This window comes from Nelumbo lutea, chromosome 6, assembly GCF_056320005.1.
Source record: "Nelumbo lutea isolate HS-2025 chromosome 6, American lotus-T2T, whole genome shotgun sequence".
Taxonomy (NCBI): Eukaryota; Viridiplantae; Streptophyta; class Magnoliopsida; order Proteales; family Nelumbonaceae; genus Nelumbo; species Nelumbo lutea.
The window spans coordinates 66,973,306-66,995,750 of NC_142689.1; the positions used below are offsets into that span (position 1 = coordinate 66,973,306).

General features: G+C 36.2%; 2 long non-coding RNA genes across 2 annotated transcripts; both read left to right on the plus strand.

The window, feature by feature from the left end:
- The first annotated feature begins 8,957 nt into the window (after positions 1–8,957).
- LOC148849377 (uncharacterized) lies at positions 8,958–9,943 on the plus strand. The gene is made up of 3 exons (XR_016101044.1): positions 8,958–9,238; positions 9,366–9,460; positions 9,664–9,943. It is a non-coding gene; the product is annotated as an uncharacterized LOC148849377 (long non-coding RNA).
- Positions 9,944–21,125: 11,182 nt separating this feature from the next.
- LOC148849378 (uncharacterized) lies at positions 21,126–21,828 on the plus strand. The gene is made up of 2 exons (XR_016101262.1): positions 21,126–21,265; positions 21,406–21,828. It is a non-coding gene; the product is annotated as an uncharacterized LOC148849378 (long non-coding RNA).
- The last annotated feature ends 617 nt before the right edge of the window (positions 21,829–22,445 follow it).

Here is a 22,445-nt window from a genome sequence, read left to right on the forward strand (position 1 = left end):
GCATTGACCCATCACCGGTCCTAAGTACTCCCGGCGTCCGGGCGGCCTAACACTTGAAAACCAAGAAGCCTGAAATGGCCTTACCCCCTACTCATCCCGGAGCTCTGCTGTTACTGCAATGAAGGCTCTCATTTTCATCTGCTCTATCTATACTGATTGGCTTTACAGGAACGAATTATTAATATGACGTTTTAACTTTTACGTTGGTTGGATAAGGAGACTTACCCTTGCCTAAAAAAGATAATAGGGAGACTTGCCGGAAATTTTCTAATTTTATGGATAAATCCTCCGAGCGTGGCGCTGGAGTTTTAGCTATAGAAATTAGAATTAATGTGGATAATAAAAAAAGTAGTAGGGCTGTAATACTGCTCAAGGTAAAGGGTGATTTTGTACACTAAGATCTGCTGCTGACACCGCTGTGTATATTACTTGATAAATAATCAATTACTTATGGAAAAGATATGATATCTGAAAATTTTCTGATCGGTAGCCAAGTAGCCAATCAGGTATTATTTATTAAAATTTATGGGTGGGTTTTGATTGTTCAATACTCTTTTCATACCATATCTTTTCTATATCATAGATTTTTCCTAACAGGTGATATAAGAAGTATGAGCAGTAGATTCGGACAAGGGATGACAATTTTTCTCATTTCTCCGTTTCCTACTAAAGTGGGAGGATTTTCTCTTATGTGAATTGGGATGGGAAATTTTCATTTCTATTAGCAGGGATGGGACGGAGACGAAGAGAGCATTCCTATGGATTTATGTTAAGAATTTGTATTAATATCTTTAAAAATATGACTGAATATAATTGCATATGTTTTAATATGATTATAAATTATAACTATTTTATTTGAAAAATGGAATGAAATATAAATAAAAATAAAGTGAACATGAAATCATAAAAAAAAAAAAAATGGCAGGGAGTGGGGATCCCCACAGGCACTGAGATCCCCTTGGGGACAGGGATGGGGTTTTTTGCAGCGATAGGAACCTTCTGCCCCATTGCCACTCATATTCCAGGCTCAATTTTGAGAAGGCTATTACATCCACATCCGAACTCTGCAGGTAAGCGTGCAAGTTGGGTGGGCTGGGGCGGTTTTAGCTTAACCCAAGCCCATCCCTAAGAATTGGGCCTAAAGTTTAAGCCTAAACCATCCAATCCAAGCCTGGCCTGCACTAAAATTTGATGCATTTGGGTTGGGTTTGGGCTTGGGTTAGACTTGGGTTAGTAAATCAGTCCACACTAAAATTTGATATACATATATGTGTATATATATAATTTATTAAAAAACCATGTATATACATATATACATGTATATAATCGGACTAGAATTGAATTGAGATAAGGTTGAGCTGGACATGATTGGATTTGGGTTACATAAAGGGCTAGGCCTGAATCCAGCTAAAAATAATTAAATAACCCGAATTTTTTTTGTCCAAATTCAGCCCAAAGACCAAAAATCCAAACCCACCCATATAGCCCCCATATAAAGGAATGAAGGACTATCAATGAGCTGAGCCTCAGCCTCAAGCCTATCTCATTTAGCTAGAGAGAGTCTACGATCTCCAATCAGTTTGGGTTAAGCTTTTTTATCTTACAACAGACTTACAATAATAATAAATAAAAATAAAAATAAAAAAAAGAAGAAGAAGAAAAAAGATTGTGTTAAGCAAACAAGATTTATTATTAGTAGCTAGGTTTAAAGCAAACATAGGTATTGGTGCTAATGGTATGATACGTATTGGTTCTTGAAACCCACTCATATATGCTGGCTGGCTTAATTATTGAAACTTAAATGTTCTAACCAAAGCGTATCTTGATTTCTGGTGGTAGTAGCAACATTAATATTGACATGTGGGATTTGTTCTATGGGCTCTAAAAGCTTACAAACTTTAAGAGTTTTTAAGGTCTTACACCGAAAATAGAAGCCGAAGTCCAGCGATTTCAAGGAATTAGAAACCATTTTCTATTGTTAAGATTTGAACGAGCTCTGCCCAAAAAACCTGACATAACGTAAATTCTTCAAATCAAGTATTTAACTTGCACCCCTAGTATTAACCTTGCATGTTTGACTGCCAGAAGTTGGAGTAACTAATATATTAGACCATGGGTAACTTGCATTTCAAATGCTCAGCTGCATAGCCTCCATAATAGACATATTAGACGAATTAGGGTTGGTTAGCTGGTGTGTTAGCTGGTTTGTTCTAGCATTGACATGGAATCGAATCCCATTGCATTGACAATCCATAGAGCATGCCCCACAACATATTCCAGTGGAAACATCTACCCATGACAAGTACAGGAAAGTGTTCCCAATGTACGTTAAAATGTGCATGTGGGCGCACTCTGTGAGGGCCAATCTCAACTCCTCCCAGGAACTACTGGAAAAACTTTAGCTGTTGGGGGCCAACAGCCTATGTTGTTGAGAGAATTTTTGGAAATGCCACGTTACCATGAGAATGGGTAAATTAGTAATTAAATTTTAATTTATTTTAACTAAAAACCAAAGCATGGGCGTGAATTGGTGAACTGCCCAAAACGTGCCCAACCATAAATTGTCTCAACAACCTATGTTGTTGGGCCCTAACAGCCAAAGTTAACCCTGGACTACTCTCTCCGTCTGTATAGACAGTCAGCATATGCCATGTTGTTTCTCGTAGCTCCACCAAAAGTGATCACTTTACCCAAAAATGGAAGGTGAAAATAAAGCCATTTAAATTGGATTTCATCACATTTGTTTTCCGCTATTCTGGTAGATATTTAACATTAACTAGTACTGCTTTTTTGTTTTTAGGGTAAAATACAAAGCCTCCCCTGAAGTTTATGACAATCATAAAACCTTCCTTATAGTTTCATTTTAACAAATACCTCCCATGAACTTTTGAGAAACTCAATAAAAACCTCGCTTCCATCACTGTTCCAGACAGAAAACATTAGATTGATGCACCGGTTTTTTCCAAATACCCATTCTACCCTTTATATATTATTTTATATACAAAATTACTGAAATAACCCCATTTTAACTCAACAAAACCTCTTTTAACGATCATTTCAGTAATTTTACATACAAAATTACTGAAATATGTTTTTTGTTGAGTTCAAATGGAGTTATTTTGTATGTAAAATAATTTATAAAAGGGTAGAATGGGTATTTGGAAAAAAACTGGTGCATCAATCTAAATAATGACAGAAGGGAGGTTTTTGTTAAGTTTTTCAAAAGTTCAGGGGAGGTATTTGTTAAAATGAAATTATATGAGAGGTATTTATGATTGTCAAAAACTTCAGGGAAGGTTTTTGTATTTTACCTTTATTTTTATTAAGGCCTCGTTTGACGCATCTTTCTGCGCGGTCTTTTGGCTACTTACAAGTTGGGAAGACCAAAAATCGGTTTATTCCTGTTTGGCACGCAGAAGATCTCGCCGCCAAAAGACAGGGTGCCGAAAAGACGCAGGAAGCCCATTTTGGGCTGATTTCGGGAAGCTCCAAATGAAGCTTCCCACGTCTTCTACGTTTTAATCTTGCCATCCTCCCTCAAGCTTAGTGGTGGAGCCGTGGAGGGCTAACATTCAACTTGCTTAGTAGATGAAACAAGTGCGACAATGGGGGGCCTTTTGTAAAGAGTTCAGAAATTTGATCATAGAAAGCATGATAAACATGCATCCAGTTGCTTATGCACTACCTTTTCACGGACAAAATGGAAGTCAACTTCTATGTGCTTTGAATGAGCATGGAACATTGGATTGGATGTTGGTGCAATGGTTGATGTATTGTGACACTAAATTATTGGTGGTCTAGTAGGGACAATTGGGTGGGTTGGATTTGGGTTGAGCCTCAATCCAACCAACCAACCCATTGATGACTTAATTATATAAAATTAAATGGGAGTTCAATCCAAATCCGTTTTGACCCAATCCAATTCACCCAAACCCATTAATCTTATATTTATGTAGTTAAAGCTAAAAATTAACTCCCACTTGACAAATAAGATGGTCATAGCTTAGTGGTAATAGTAGTTGTTGTTTACACAAGTGATGAAGGTTCAAATCACATTATATGCCATATTATTTTTACACAAGTGGTAAAGCCATTTGAGTATGTTCAGGTTTTAGGTTTGATTGAACCAATTATGTTAAAATCGATAGACCAACTTCAACTATCTAATTGGATTGTCTTCGAGCTAAATACATCAAGATTGGTTGAACCATTTGGATTTAGATCGGTCTGGTCTGGTTCAATCAATGGTGGATTGACTTGGACCGGCCATACTGGATTGTGCACAAGTTTGGAACCAATCTGACTTGTCCAAAGTGGGTCAAGGGAAGCTGATCGGGTCGGTTCATCCGAACTAGGGTTAAAGCATACATGTCAGATTTTGGGTCAAATCATCTCGGGGTTGGGTCGAGCTAGTTCGTTTGGTGTTGTTTTGGATTCGGGTCAGACTAGATCGCCCCATCTGAAATTGGTTGGTTTTGGATTGGGCTGGTCGACCCAAATGACTTGAACCAAGGTGATCGAGTCTGTTTATATTCAAACCAAATTGAACTAATGCGAACTCCGATTGGGTTGATTTGGATTCATGTCAATTTGGATGAATTGTGCTGATTTGAGGCAAACGTAATTTTAATGAATAATTAATAGAAAATTAATGCATTAATTATAAATTACTTCACTCAAATAAAAAAAATTAGAAAAAAGGCTAATGAATTCATACTTGTATCTTTAGTGGTTAACCCAATGGTTATCCACAACCCAACCCCGACCCAATCCATTTAAATTGACTCAATGAGTGATCAGCCCATTTTCAACCCACCAAGTAAATAGATGTATTGGGTGGATTAGAAACTAGATGGGTTCAACAGGTTGGATGAGAAATTGCCACCCCTATTGGTGGTGCAAGGATAGGAATGTACAACTCTCGAAAGAGGGAACATTACCAATAGAACTCAGTTGCAGTATGGGCCAAATACCTATACTCCGCCTCAATGGAGGAACAATCAATAGTTTTCTACTTCCAAGCACACTAATAAATGGGATTTGGACCCAAGAGAACACTGAAACCATTAGCGAATCACCAGCAAAGGAGACAATCCGCCTAGTCAGCATCACAATATGCATAGAGATGAAGTGGGCCTAGCTGAAGATGAAAGCATAGTTGATGGGCCTTTCAAGTTTTAGCAGTTGTGAAATGGGCTTTAATGGGCCTTTTCAGAAATCGATAGACCTAATTCACTAGAAAGGCGATAGGTCTGGTCAATGTTACATACTGAAGAGACCCTACCAGATTTCTGTAGAGAAGTTGGATCAACAAGAGGAGGGTTGGCATCAACGCAAAACTTGGCAAGAGAAGCAAGACTAATAATGGGTTAGCAGCCCACCATGTGTAAGTGCTCAAGTAGATCAAAAATATACTTGGACTGAGATAGAAAAAGTCTAGTAGATTCGCGTTGAACCCATATGCCCCCAAAAAAAAAGATAGATGGTTTAAATCTTTCATCTTAAATGAGTTGCCAAGAGTATGTATGAGAGCAGTAATAAATGAATATTTGTTCTATGTGATTATGATATTATCCACATATAGAAATGATTAGTGTGTCATGGTAATGCTAAATGAAGAGAGATGGGTCTGAGGTAGGGATGACAATTATCCCCATCCCCGACGAGGACTCGACTTCCCCGATCCGATGGGGTTGGGATGAGGATTGTTTTGGTGGGGCGGGGATGGGGATGGGGATTAATAGGAATCCCTGATCGGGGTCGGGGTTAGGGATGGGGATTGAGGTCCTCGTCCCGTCCCAACCCTGATTACATATATATATATATATATATATATATATTAAAACATTATTTATAATTTAAAATTTGTATTTGTTTTAAATAAATTTATTTTTCAAAAAAATACTATTATCTAAAACAATTTCGGGGATTCAGGTCTCCGTAGGGAACCCATCCCCGTTGGGGATGGGGGTTAATTTCAGAATCGGGGACGGGGAGGGAATATGATCCCCACCCTGTTTCCATTCCTAGTCTGAGGAGCAGATGATAAATCCAAGTGCAATGAGGGTGGAGCCAAACTTCTCATACAAATCCAAGTGCCTAGAGGGCTTGACTAAGTTTGTAGAAGGCCTTGCACATTTTACATGCATAAGATGGATAATTAGGGTCAACATAACCTTAGGGTTGGGCCATATAAATGTCTTTATGGAGGTCACCATGCAAAAAGATACACTCAACATCCAACTAACAAAGAGGCCAATTTTGAGCAACAACAATAGATAACACAACATGGATTGTTGTATACTTAACAACAAGGTTAAAAGCATCAATATAGTCAACTCCGAGCTATTGAGTGAACCCCTTGGCAATAATCCTTTCTTTGTACTTATTAACAAACCCAAATGGATTGCATTTGACATGATCTACATATTTACAACCCACAATATTAACATGTGGGTGGGTTGTAACCAAGTCTATTTACCTTGATCTTGGAGTAACTGGAACTCACTACCCACGACTTCTCTCCATTGAAGACATTTATGGGCTTGGATAAAGTGATCCTGGATCTCCTGCCCACAAGAATCTACCCACATCTACCCACATAACATCGCAACCACACATGGGGAACATCTCATCCTCCTACATAGTATTATGCACGGGGAAATTTTCCCAATTCATGGAGGCAGTGTGTTGTGGGTAGACATGGGTAGTCTCTACACGATTAAGTGTAGTGGGATAGATTGGACTTGGTAAAGTCATGGAATTAGCTACAAATTAAAGGTAGTGAATATGTGTCATGTGTAGACGTAGCCATGGCCTCCACGTGTGAAGTTGATGAAAGTGGAGGGAGGACTGAGCATATAATATCCATGGGCCAAGAGTTAGATAGCCAATTTGTGAGAATCCGGATTAGCTGAACGCAATGGCTGTTCCTAGTGGGGCCCATGAATTTATTACTGGAATGGAACCTTATCATTGGTTCCACAGCCTGCTGAATAGCCATTGCGCTCAGCCAAACCTTGTTCAATCTGTGATGGTGTCTGAAGAAAACGTGGAGGGTTAAGAAGTAGTTTTAGTAGTGAGGGAGAAAAGGGACATGTGTGTTCATCAAACGGTTTGAGATGTAGACACGCTCGAAATCCGAAATCAAGGCCCATACACTTGTACCTCTTGTGATGTTGATTATAAACAGAAAACAAAGCACTTGGTTGAACAGAAACCCAATTTATTTGTGGTGTATGAAGAATTGAAGATAACTAGGGTAAACAAATACAACCAAAGAAATTCAAGTCTGTGTAGTCAGGACCAAACCAAAGAGAGATTCAAAGGGTGTAAGAGGTGTGGAGAATCAAATTGGCATTCTATTGATAAGAAAAATTGTTGCATGGAAAGCTTAAAGCCAATGCTTTATTATTATTATTATTATTATTATTATTATTATTATTATTATTGTTATTATTATTATTATTGTTATTATTATTGTTATTATTATTATTATTTCTTAAACTACTCCTATTGTTTAGCTAATTAACTAACTATACCTTTACTATTTAACTATTGTCTTGGACCATCCCTACTGTTTCAGATAATTGACATCATCTTTAAGTGCTAAGGGAAAAAAACAAAATATCAAATTTACCCTCTACTATTGCTGAAATTTTCAAAATAAAACCCAAATTTCAGGAAGAGAGGAAGCATATTGTTGCTCCGTCTCCATCTCTATCTCCGCCACTGTCTCCGGCGAGTTTCCTCACTTCTCTCTCTCTCCTCACAGTTCTCGTCTCCTTGTCATCGGTAAACTAGTTGCGGTGACTTCGTTCTTCCTCTTTTTCTCTTTATTAACTAGTTTCCTTCGAGCAACTCCATTAACAAGTTTTGGATTCTAGAGGAGGTTAGACAATGACAACGAGGATTTCAATAGTGTCGTGGCTCTGTTAACAGGTTTTTCTCTACGGTTCGGGTTCAACAACCAAGCTTTTCCTCTTTGAAACACTCAATTTTCTTGAGATAAAAGGTACCCAAGGATATATTTTTTGGGTCATAGTCCATGCATCAAAAGTAACAAAAAGAACACATTAAAGGATCCCAATCTTTCACTGTTCATCATCTTTCCCAATGCAACACAGAACAGAGTGCAACAACCCCTATTCTTTAACTCTTCCGGCACTCTTTCTCTTCCTTTTCCTTTTTCTTCTTCCTTTTTTTTTTCTTTTTTCTTCTTCCCTTCCCTTGTTTTATCACTACCACCAAGGTTTTAAAAGGCTAAAGTCATATTTGATGAATAATGACCCAAAAAGGTGAGGCTTATTGAGGCGTTGCAAGGTGTAAGCCTCAAAGTTTAAGAAAAAAATAATTAAAGTTTGTAAATTGATGAAAATAACATATAATATACTAAATTAAAATGATAGAAGGTAGACATATCTTTGAACTAGAAGTTTATAAGCAATAAGTTTTGGCATTTAAGCATTAAATAAAATAATTACTAATCAACTAGCAATTATAAACATTTTATACTTCATGTAAAAATTAATAATTTAGAAGAAAGGAAGCAACTTAGTTGATTTGATCTATGTAAATAATAATAATAATAATAATAATAATAATAATAATAAAAAAAAAAAAAAAATCCCACTTGGGATTTCAAGTAGGAAAAGAAATGAGAAAAATAATAAACTTGGGACATTACATTTAGAACAATAAGAAAAATCCCACTTGACTTATTCAAAAGAAATTAAAAACTTAATTAATCCCTTTTGCTTTTTAGTTTTTCATTTTTACTTTTTTTATTTGATCCATAATTATTGAAGTATTTTTCCATATGTTTTAAATTATAAAATTAAAAAAAATATATTTTTTGCATTAAATCACTAATTAATCATTATGCCTTTTTACACCTCACGTCTTCGGACTTGATGCCTAAGCCTTAGTCAAAATTTGTGCGCTTCGCCTCAGGGCTTAAGTTTAAAACAATGACCGCCATTGCAAGTTGTTGCAGATGCAGAATGGAACGCGTCCTCTCTCTCTCCGTCCCTTTCATTCGCTCTCCCACTCATTCGTTTTTTATCGTTAAAGCGCTTTGCCTATACCATTTTCGGTTTCATCGGCTGAGCACAGAAGACCGTAGAAGATAAAGAAACAATACATGATATTTGGTCTTCAATACAACTAAAACATTGCTCCTGATATCAGTTTTTCTCTATTTTGGCAAATATTGGGTTCTCTAGTTTCTCATGCAGAGGTATGTGAAAAGTACATTATAATGAAGGTTTTGCTTTTTTTCTTAGATTCTGATCTCAACATTCCCATTCCGGGTATTATATTTTTTGACAAAAATACCCCCATTGTTTCCAACCCTAATCGCCTAGAGGAAGAAGCACCCATTCTTCTTCGGTTCTTCCTCCTCCTTCTTCCAATCAATCAATCCAAGATACTCGTCGTCGTCGAACTGCCCTCCGACGAGGTAAGATCACTGCCAACCCATTCTTCTTCGATTCTTCCCCTCCTCCTCCTTCTTCTTCTTCCAAATCAACTGCACATACTTTGATCCGGGATGTGGGATCTTCTCTGATGCAGGATCTTCTTCTTCCCTTCTTCCTCTTCCTCTCCTTCTTACTTCTTCTTTTTTCTTTTAACTGACTACAATATGATTTTTATTTTTTGCAGATTCGCCCCTGTTCTAATTCGGGATTGATCTATTTCTTCACTGCTGACATTAACGAGTTCTTCAAATCAGTCAATCCACGTTTTGCTCTTCAAACCAAGCTCTATTTTACAATTTAGAAATCAGTACAAACCAGATTGGATAATCGGTCAGATCTCGTTAGGTACTGTCATTGAGATTGTAGGAATGGGTGCAATGTGGTGAAATCTTGTTGAGATTTATGCCGCACCGTTGTATTCTTTTTTCTTCATTGGTTATTATGAAAAGTTTAATTTCAAGCTACTCTATTTTTTCTTCGTCTCGAATTCTCGATCCAAACTTGTTGAGATTTATGCCACGCCATTGTATTCAAACCAGGCTTTTTCTCCCCCATTACCACCCCTTGTTCCTTGGAACAACTCACTTTCAGACTAAATTCAAATTCTCACACATGTTGGCCCAAGATTTTATCATCGAATCAATCAATGGCCCCCTCTTTTTTTTTTTTGATGAATATTAAGTGGCCCCTCTTTATTTGCAGTTGAACCATAAACTTATTTGCCATAAGCTCCATTTAAGATAGAGTAAACAAGCTCTAGTTAATAGTTAAGGTGAAGGAAATAACCATACTTCTTGAAAGAGTTTTTTATCAATCCCTTGAAAGTAAGGAACTAAGGATCCCTGATTTCTTAGAAACATAATTGGCTGAGAACTATTTGACAAACACATAGGTAAAATAGAGATGGAAAAAATTTACCAAAGAAGCCAGGGAGTTTGGATAAGAAATAAGAGGCTCCTACATCTAGAAATAGTCCTAGTGCTGTTTCTGGCATGGAAAAGACCTGCAAAAAGTCAATTGTAGGATGAAGCAAATGGTTATAACTCATGAGGAAGGAAAAAATATTTAAACAAACAAAAAATAGTGATTCCAATCTTATAATCATATTTCCTAAGAAAATAAGTAAGATATACGCATACACCTACATGAATATACGTATATAGATACATACATACATATGCATGTATATTACATATATGTTTACCAAAAGTTTAATGAAATCCTAAGATGTGAACTGCTATTCATAAATTATCTGTTTATGGGCACATAACATCTGAGAACTTAGATAATGGGACAATGGAGAATAAAGTACTGAGTTCTCTGTTTATGGGCACATAACCACAGCTGCAACATCCCCACTAGCACTAAATGCTCTTCCTTCTCCCTGCAACCAATTGAGCATATTAATCACTAAAATGAAGCAAAATGACAAGAAAACACAAAATACCGAAAATCAAATATTACATTAAGATAGCTAGCACACATATTGAACAAGAAGAGAAAAGTTTGGAAATCAAACAATATTAAGTGCACTATTTGCAATGAATTGAATATATTACTAACTGAAATGAAGTAGAAGGATAAGATTAAACACAAAAAATTGATTTGAGTACATTAGCATAGCCAATGGAAATAATGAACAAGAAGGGTAAAGTTTGGAAATAATATATGGTAACAAGAAAAAATATGATTATACCACCTTCTCTTGACAGGATGAATTCCTCTAAACTGAGGGCACCACATGTGTATGTTGCTCTGCATGTCATAGCAGTCAATTGCTCTGCACCCTCCTCGTGCTTGTCAAGCAGTACCCCATGTTCTATCATCTAAAGGACATGGGTTTCTTTGTGTAATTCCTTTTTAGATTATGTGACTAAGCTCATGTGTCTTTGTCCTGGAATTGGATTTGTTATAGGATTTTACAGCACTTTGGAGTCCATTCCTTTGGTCTACTTCTTGGTCTAAAGCCTTCATGTCCAAATGAAGAGGTTAGGATGCTAAAGTTTAGGAACACCTTGTTAAGTAATTTTTTGTGAATTTTTCCTTTGCTTGTTAGTAGGGGTGATCATTTCAGCCCGGCCTGGCCTGGCCCGGAAATTCAGGGCTTGGGCCTGGGTTTTGTGTTTAAGCCCAGCCTGGGCCCAGGCCCACATCAGGCCTGCAAATTTTAGGGTTGGGCTTGGGCTTAATACTTCAAGCCCGGCCCGGGCCCAGCCTGCATATATTTAAACTTACACATTTTGTGTATAATGTATACATGTTATTTTACATTATATTATATATTTTATACATAAATATTATAACATGACATGTATAATTTATATTATATGTAATATTTTATATTATATAATATATAAAATAAGTTTATATGCATGTTATGTTATTTAATATATAGATATGTAATGTTTTATATATGAGTGACATTGGCCCGGAATCAGGCCCAGCCTGGCCCGGGCCCTTATAGACTTGGGCCTAGGCCTAAAATATAGACCTTATCATAAGTGCAAAGCCCGGCCCAGCCCATGATCACCCCTACTTGTTAGTAACACATTCTATTTCTAATACATTCATGATATGAATGGTAATCAAGGGGAGGAAGTGTGTGGTTTTGGCAAGAAATGCAATGTTAGTGTTGCCTTAGAGATCAACATTTGTCATCCATGATTCCTTAAATATATCAGGTATAACACTCTTGAATTCCTAGAAAAGAGTTTTTTGAATATATTTTATCGGAAAATTCCCTTCTTATGTAGAATTTTCTAAGAGTTTGTTCTATTTTTTGTTCTTATAGCTTGCCCATTGTTCATTTTGTCTTATTGTCCAACTCTGTTTTTTTCCTTGTACTTAGGTTTTAGAAGAGGATTAAAAAGTTAAGAGAGTGGCTTGATAGGTTGGCAAAGGTAACAAGTTTCTAGCATTTTCATGCATTTTTCTGCAAAATTATTGTAATTTATGCATTTTTCTGATTTTCTTGCAATTTTCTGCATTTTCCTGCAAATTTTCTGTAATTTCTATACTTTTCTGCAAAATTATTGTAATTTCTACATTTTCCTGCAAAGTAAATGATATTTTCTATAATTTCTATATTTTTCAGGTAATTTCTATAATTTTTGCAATTTTTGTAAAATTCCTGATATTTTCATGCATTTTTCTGATATTGTTTTGCAAAATTATTGTAATTTCTGCATTTTTGGGATTTTCTTGCTATTTTTGCAAAAAATTGCAATTTTTCTGATATTTTCATTACAATAATTGCAAAAATTTGCAATTATTGTAATTCCTGATATTTTCATTCATTTTCTGATTTTTTCTGTAAAATTATTGTAATTTCTGCATTTTTCTGATTTTCTTGCAATTTCTGAAAATTTTTAGGTATTTTCATGCATTTTCTGCAATTTACTGCAAAATTTCTGTAATTTCTATAATTTTCTAAAAAATTGTTGTAATTCCTTCCTTTTTCTGCAACTTTTGCAATTTCTGCAAAGTTCCTGATATTTTCATGCATTTTCTAATTTTTTATGCAAAATTATTGTAATTTCTACAAAATTTCAGGTATTTTCATGCTTTTTTCTGCAATTTCCTACAAATTTTCTGTAATTTCTATATTTTTCTGCAAAATTGTTGTAATTTCTGCATTTACCTACAACTTTTACGATTTCTGCAAAATTCCTGATATTTTCATGAATTTTTCTGCAAAATTATTGTAATTTCTGCATTTTTTTGCAATTTTTTGCAAAATTTCTGGTATTTTCATGCATTTGTCTTCAATTTCTTGCAAAATTTCCACAAAATTATTGTAATTTCTACATTTTCCTGCAAAATTTCTGCAGTTTATGTATTTTTTGGTATTTTCATGCATTTTTTGCTTTTTTTTAATTTTTATTAGCGGTAAAATTGGAAATCATGGTTGATTCCGATTCCAGTCTCTTCATGAACCAAGCAACATCAATCGGAATCTAAACCATTCCATTTTTTATTCCGATTTCGATCACGAACCAAACGGACCCTTAATTAGTTTGTGTGGTTGTAATCCTAAAGGTTCACGTTTACTTATTTTTAGAGAAAGTGGGAAACTGCGAATAGCCAACTCCTCCTAGTTGTGCCTCTTGGAATTCAGAAGAGTTGCAAAGAACTCGAGTCCAGCTTGCTCGCCCTACAAAGCCAAGCGGACACGGATACTAAAGACCTCTAATCTCACTAATTTGTTCTTCTGATTCTTCAAGAAATAGTGCCACCGCGATACTAAATCTGTCTCTGGGCGACGAGAATAAGGATCTAATTACTGCGTTTGTTCATGGGCCGGACCGGGCCGGGCTTTCACTCTCTATTAATAGATTTTTCTAAGGCTCGAGCCTGAGCCCGACCATCGGGCCTACAATTTGAGTCCGAACCCGGCCCTCATAAAAAGTCCGAAGCTCAAGCTTGGGCCCGAGCCCAAAATTTATTCCATATTGTTACTACTGTTGAAGCGGCTGAATAGAGAGATAAATTATAGAGAAAAAATAAAAAAAAATGTATATATTAAATTATAAATATATATATTTCAACAAATATTATATTATTTATATATTTTATATAATATATAAAGTACATAATGTATTTTATAAGATATATAATGCTGAGTCGGGATGGGTCGGGCTCGGGCTAGGCTTTTTTGACAAATCCTGAGCCTGGCCTGTAACACAATTGGGCTTACTGTGTTAGGCCCGAGGTCGGACCTGTGGGCCTAATTACATGACCAAGCCTGATCGGGGTGCGGGCCGGGCCGGGTCATCGGGCTACTTGGCCCATGAATAGGTTTACTCACGGGTAGTGATTTTTACCTGGATTACAGAAGAAGAATGAAGGGTAATATTGGGTTTTAAAAAAAATTATGTCACATGGTGTAATGTGTGTGTAGATTTTGATGGATATTAACAGATGTTAACAAGGAGTACAATTTGTCAATTAGCTAAACAGTAGTAGTAATTTAAGAAATTTGCCCTTATTATTATTTACACTTCTGGCCATCCAAGTTGTAGCTCATGAAGGCCTTTGTGCCCATTTAGGAGGACTTTCATATAGTGACTTCTAGGTAATGTGAGCTAAAAAATCCATAAAATTGTGAAACCCTATTAGATAAAAATCAAGAAAGTTGAAAATAGGCTTACATTGGCCCAAAAGTCAACTTTCTATTAAAGCTATCATAGCTCGTATGTAGCTTCTCAAAAGCAACTATATCAATATAGCTCAATCACCATAAAAGCCCTCCCAAACAGGCTTTCTATATACATGGTCTAAAAGACAATTAGTCTTGACTGAATTAACCCCATCTCTTATATTTTCATTTAATTTTACTTGGTTAATATACAAAAGTGGGTTGAAAACCCTAAAATTAGGGGTTTTTATATTGAATTTCAAACCAAAACGGTTGAGGATAAAGGAATCATGATTTGTTTATATGTTGTTAATATGTTAATAATGGGAACAAGTCTAGAGGTAGTAAAAGAAGCAAAACAATTTCTAATGTCCAAAATTATTACCAAGGATTTGGGTGAGGCTGATGTAATCTTGAGGATTAAAATTCATAAACAATAAGGAAAGTTTATTCTCTCTCAATCACACTATGTAGAGATTATTTTTAGAAAATTTGGACACTATAATTGTAAACCGGTTAAAACATCTTTTGACTGTAATGTTCACTTAAGGAAACATGTAAGAGAACTTGTTTCACAAAAAGAGTATGCAAGTATAATTGGATCTATATCTTAATGAACTACATAAGACCAGACATGGCTATAGTTGTGGGAAAACTAAATCAGCATACTCATAATCCTAGAAACGAACATTGGGAAGCTTTAATAAGATTATTAAAATATTTAAAAAGAACTATAAATTTTGGTTTACACTACCCATGTTTTCCACATGTTTTAGAAGGTTTTACTAATGCGAGTTGGATTTCAGATTCAAAGGATAGTACTTTCATTAGTGGATATGTGTTTATTCTAAGTAGAGGAGCAGTATTGTGGAAATCGGTAAAGCAATCATATAATACAAGTTTAATAATGGAGGTCGAGTTTATTGCATTAGAATTGATGGGGTTTGAGGCAGAGTGGCTAAGGAACTTACTAGCAAATATACCACTTTGGCCATAGCCAGTTCTATTTATATTTCTCCATTGTGATAGCCAAACAGTAATAGCCAAAGCTAAGAATTAGACGTACAACGGTAAAAGAAGACACATCCACTTACAGCATAACCTGGTAAGACAATACCTCAACGAAGGTAAAATTGCTTTGGATTTTATAAGATTTGAAACGAACCGTGTAGATTCGTTAACCAAACCACATACTTCTAAGGTAGTTTATGAGGCATCGGTAGGAATGGGGTTGAAGCCCATTACATAAGTCATTAGTGATAGACACCCAACCTATGTGAAAGGAGGTCCCTGAAATTAGGTTGAATGGATAAAAACGAGTCGTCAGATGACTTAAGAAAGTACTATCATTTGTGTCTCATTTTAGATGCCAAGGTAAGATTCACTATAGTTTGAGGAGGTTGAGCATGAGGCTCTTAATCAATTAAGAATAGTGTATGTAGTGCATGCTAATAATTGACCTAAGTGAGTGTGAAGTGTAGCCGCTTCTAAGAGAGATCTAGGACTGGCTTTCTAAAACACTCATGATTCCAAAAGGGGAGCAAAGCCGAAATGTTCCAAATCAAAAGAACCACTAAAGAACTAGCAAGTTGAGTTGGTTGTCCGGTTAGCTAGTTACAACAAAGAGGAAAGGCTGAAGGAGTCTGACTCCACTCATACTTTGTGACATAGTCTGTCATACCTAAGTGATGATTGAAGTCCAAAAGACATCGCCATGAATACTTTTTTCACTACGATGCTCAAATTGTTTGATCTTCTTGTAATTTTGAATCTTGTGGGGGATTGTTGGAGGGAGATTCAAAATTTCAAGAATATCTTTCCTCTCTCATTTTTTATTTTTGTCTTTTCCTCTTCGCACTCTTGAAGTGCATGGAAAGACTCCTTGTCCCACATTGCTTGGGAAAGGAATAGAGGTAGAGTATATCTATAGTTTTGCAGGAAAGCACTATAGATACCCCATGCATGTGAGGGGGAGTTGGGGGTGCTTTTCACATGCACACCCCAAGTTGAGCTGAGTCGAGTCGGGTCGGGGCGCGTTTGCATTTATGTGCGCACAATGCACCGAACCAGTTTTTCTTTTAACCAAATTAAACTTTTGAATTTTGAATTTATTTTTAAACATTTTTTCTCTTTCTTTTCATGTCTCTTCCTTCATGTGCCTCTTCGAATAGGTGCACTATTCTGAAGAGGTTCCTATTTGAAAGGACACCTCTGTGTCCATTCGGGTCTAGGAGCACTCTATAATAGGAGTATTGGTCGACCCAGTTTTCACACACAATAAACATTTTCGACATTCTTCTTCTCTGTCTTCTTTGAAAATCTGAGCATCATCTTTCAGTGGTTCGCGGAGGTTTGGTAAGCGAGTGCATGTCTATCAGTGGCCTGTGGGTTGTTTTATCTTGGCAACCGATTTGCGATCACCCGACTGCATTGTAAGGGGCAACTGCGGTTTTAAGGAGAGTGACCAAATGGCATGACTCAACCCTCCTTCTCTTAGTTTTGTAGTTCTACAACATCACACTCCTATAAATTCTTGGTTTGGAAAGTGATTACCAATAAGTTCCATCTACCTTCTTTATTATTTTCCAACAAATTGACTCGCCAATTAGCTATGGGTTATGATGTAGAGGAAAAAACAATTCAGCCTACCAGGTTTGTTCTCTAAACAGTTCAGCCTTCCAGGTTTGTGAACATTTGATAGCTACATATTTTGATGCACCACCCTAAATCTCCCACATCGAATCAATAAATAAGTGAAATAAGGGATATCTATGATGCCAAAAAGACATAACGCTAGAAGAGCTTTGACCAATTAAAACTCTCTAAATTTTGAAAAATATCACCTGATTAATTACCACTTTTATGATAGTAGTGGATTAATCATGAGTTCAAGTTCAGGTTTCGTGAAAATGACTTTTAATTCATTTTCAACAATGATTTATAATGTTTATATAATTTCTAATTCCTTTAATCGGATCCCAATCAAATCTTTATTTTTAGCTCTATTTTAATGACTCTATTTGTGTCAAGACTCATTGTCATTAAGCTCAATTTGAAATAAGTATAAATTTAAACTGCAAAACCTTATATTTTGTATGCATTTATATTTTACATATTTATATTTATGCTATTTCCAAAATAAGCCTACTGGTTGAATGAATTTTGGTTTTAGCCTCTATCTCCTCCGCGCAAAAAGAGGGAAAAGGAAACCACAATGGATAATATCCGATTTGAGATTAAATGCTACTGGGCTCATATTCAAATTTAGATGGATCCGACCCGTTTGCAGGCATGACCAGACTTTCAGTCTAGGTGAGCATTTCCCCAATGTATATGATGAAACCAATTAGTATGATGAGGTACATGAGTACATAGAATTTATAACAGCTCAGGGATCATTTGATGGCATTATTGGATTTTACAATCCGGGAATCCTAAAAACCTTACCTCTAAGATACAATAGCACGCAAATCTATAAATTTCAGATTATTGGGGCGTTGATTGTTTCATGAAGATATCCATTACCTATGCAGAGTTAATAAATATTCAAAGTGTTAAAAACTCTTATTTTATACACTAATGCCCGCCATGAATTGGCATTAATTCTGAATTGGCACTCACCCCAATTGTATTTTGGGCTTAAAAATTCTGACCCTGGGCTGAACCATCATTCTCCCCTTTTTAAGGGTTATATAACCATGGGAAGGGGGTAATCCATCCCCCAACCCAGTGCAATTGGAATTCAATCCCAAGTCTCCACTACAGTTAGTAGGAGGCCTTATCAAACAATTGGTTGTCACCCTGCAATCCAATCCTCCCCTGTGGGACCGAAAGAGCTTCAATCAATCAAAACACATTCATGAATTTTGAAAAAAAACACCTAATTCGTTACCACTACTTTTATGATACTGGTTGATTGGTCAAAAAATTTTCGGATACCATGTCTTTCTTTCTTTTTATTTATTTTTGATAAAATCGTGTCTTTTCTAGTATTATAGTAGAAACATTTTCGAATATATAATAACAAACCATCTCTATTCTTCTTCTTCTTCTCTCCCTGAACATGACATGACAAACAGCACAATGCTTTATATGGTTACCATTGTTTGTAAGGATTTTTTTTTTTTTTTTGCTTTCTTTTCTGTTTTTTGTTTTAGCTTGGGAGAGTATATAATTCAAGGTTTCAACGGTGCCATTTTGGGCTGGAGGCAGGAAAATTTAAAATCCCTCTCAAGTCGTGGTCGACTGCCTGAGCCACCTACTTGTCTGTGTCTCCCAATCAGTCAGACTTCCTGGCACACACGGTAAATTTGCAAAGTCTGGGCTTCTGGGCAAAACCCCATTTAAAATATAGCGATTCTTTTATTTGGGCAAGTAAATTTTAGTGATTTAGGGTGTCTCAGAAACTAACTTCATAGAGAGAGTTAGCCCTGTTTGAATTACTATTGAACCACGGCCAATAAACATAGACGTACAGAGGCCAGTCAATTAGAAGAACGAGGTATTCGTGAACCAGATAACATATTTAATGTTGATACGTTCTTATTTATTGCTCTCTTACATACAAGGAAAAAACGATGGAGAAAAGGGATCCTATTTCCATGCTCAAAAGAAAAAGAAAAAATGAATAAGGAGCCATAGACTACCTCTCAAAAAGTATTAACTGTCGTTTGCCTTAAAGTTTGAAAATATCATTCATCCTTCAGGTGATGGAGAAAAAGAAAAAAAACTATATATCAAGTTCCGTTTTTTATTTTTTTTACAAAGAATAAGAAATTGAAAAAGAAAACATCAAAACAAAATAAAGTATAAGACATTTGTAAATCGTAATAGATGGTTGATAGCTTTGAAGCAAGAGATTTAGGGCCCATTTGGATCACAACTGAAATCGGAATCAAAATCAGAACCAAAATCCCGTAGAATGGGAATCAGAATGGTCTATTTTCATAATCCGTTTGGTTTACATAAAAATTAGGATAGTCTTGAATGGTATTTCATTCCCTAATGAGGGGAGAAAATGGCCATGTGAGAATGTCATTTTAGCAGGAATAGGAATGAGATTTCAATTCCACCCATTCAAATAGTTAGAATCTAAATGACCTATTCTAATTCCAACTTCAATTATAAACCCTTATTCTCACAAACCAAACAGGGCCTTTGGTTATAATTTCATCTGAATTCTGAACCCAATAAATAAAAATAAAAACCAAGGAATAAAAGATTAAGAGTCTATTTAGTTTATAGTCACAATCAAAATCAAAATAAGAGTTAGAATCCTCTAGAATCAAAATCGGAATAGTATATTTTCATAATTTGTTTGATTCAGACAGAAATCAAAATAAAAATTAAAATCAGCTGGAATGGGATTTGATTGCCAATGGAGGGAGAAGGAATGGCTGTCCTGGGTGTAATTTGGATATTCATACAAGATAAATCCGGCTTCATTTTCTTCATAAGCATCCATTAGACTGCTTTGAGGCAGAAACCATTGGGAGTTGGGGCTGTTAAAAAGTTAAAACCCTATTTGTCAGAAGTAATGTAATGATTTATGAGAGTGGACTCTGAGAGAGAGAGTAACAAAACTACAAAAGTAACTTATTGCTGGGATGAAAGTATGAATGAAACTAATTGTTTAGGCTGTGGACCGTGATACACCCAGACCCAGGGGACTTATCACTGACCCATCTCGACCGATGAGTCAATGTGTCTATCGTAAGGTACAACTGAGTAACAAGCATCTTCATCAATGCTTCTCTCTTAATTTTTTTTCTATAATTTGATTTTGTTCTTATTTCAGATTAAACGAATTGAAACAACGAAGTCGTATCTTGTTAATTTGATGTGATTTCCTTCTATATATGGTATTCCTCAATGCTCAAAAAACATCTCCTTGAAGAAGAGGGGGAAGAGAATATTACAGGGCGGTTCCCTATTAATGGCTGTGGCCTGCCCTTCTGGTTCTGTATCGTGGGGGTGTGTGGAGAGAGAGAGAGAAAGAGAGAGAGAGAGAGAGAGAGAGAGAGAGAGAGAGAGAGAGAGAATATTATGAGGCAGTTCCCTATTAATGGCTGTGGCCTGCTTTTCTGGTTTGGTAGCCGAGACGAGAACGAGAGACTGTGTCACAGTGAGAGAGAGAGTATTATGGGCCGGGATTCCTATTAATGCTCTGGCCCGTTTTTCTGGTCTGGTAGTCGAGGGTTTTAAATGCTGTTGCAGACCCTCAACCTTCTTAAATTCAACCAAGACATTCCCATCTCTCTTCACCACTCATCTCAAACACTTCTCCCGCCTCCTCTCCTCTTCCTCCTCCTCCTCCTTCTCCTCTTTCTCGTTTTTTAGCTTCTGTTTCTATATCTTTGTTTGATCTTTACGTCCTGCTTTCCTTCCTTGTTCGGAGGGTGGCCACCAAAAGAAAGATCGAAGAAGAAAGAAAGAGAGCTGCAGGTTACGTTACGATATTGAAATGGTTACTGCGATGTTGGCCCGGTTCATTCAGACAAACAACCTCACATGCAGTGTATTACACGTAGAGGTGTGTTATTTTGATTGAGCCGTGCCAATATCTCAGTACTCTTTCATTTCTCCCTCTTCTTATTCTTTTGCTCAAGTTCAATCGTCTCTCCGACAAACCCTGTAACCAACAGATAAGGTTTGTATTTCATCGAACACTACACATGCATCGCGCTTTAATGGCAATGGAACAAAGGCCATGGATCAGTTTTATATTATATGGCTATTTGTTGTTTCTGCATTATTGAATTGTTCAGGGCTTTCTTTTAATTTTTCAAGATGCAGATCCACGATACCTCATGGTCATGTTTTGTTTGTAACCAATGGATTAGAACTGATGGAATCCATTGATTCATCATCATCATCATCATCATCCACTTTGTTCCAATCCACTGGTAAGGATGGCGTCTGAATGATGCTACCTTGATCTATATATATCTTGCTCATATTATTTGTTTTCTTCTATGTTTGTTAGGGAAGGTTATAAGGTTAATAATGTCCGAATATCAATTCTAACTCTGATGAGTGATGAATGACGAGTCTGAGTCTGAGTCTGAGAGGTTGACGTGGTTCTCTCGGTATGGAACCGATCCGAAAACTGAGTCCTATGTATTCTGGTCGGGTATTGGGTTAGCAAAATTAAATTTGTTGATGTAAAGATTCTCTTTTTTTATTGGAAGATTATATTTTTTTTCTGCGTTATTACTAAATTTCTATCTCTAACTGGTGTAATTTACCCAATACAATCAATAATGCATGGGAATCCATGGAATCAAGAAACCGGGTCGGATCCACATGACCCCGGATCCGTGAGTACTGGTTTATGTACTATGCGTGTTTGCTATAATTTCTAAAGGTTCAGCAGTGCTAACTCCACTATTCGTTTTTGCCACTCACTCGTCTCAACAAATTGTAACCATGGTTGAGTTTTTTTAAGGAATCGGGATCAAAATCCTTCAGAATCGGAATTGGAATGATCTATTCCCATAATCTGTTTGATTTAGATAAGAATGGAAATGAGAATTGAACTCAACAGGAATGGGATTTTATTCCCAAGGGAGGGGTAGGGAATGACCATTCCCTCAAATGGAAAATGCCATTCCAACAGGAATGGGAATGAGATTCCAATTCTACCAAACCAAACAGTTAAAATCTGAATAGCCCATTTGGAAACCGATTCCAGACCCTTATTCTTGTGAACCAAACGGGGCCTAAAAATTAAAGGCCAAGGACTATGGTTTTCTTCTTTTGTTGGTTGATCAGTAATTTAGCATAAATGTTCCTGCATTTGATCTTTATTTGTTAAATATTTATTTCTT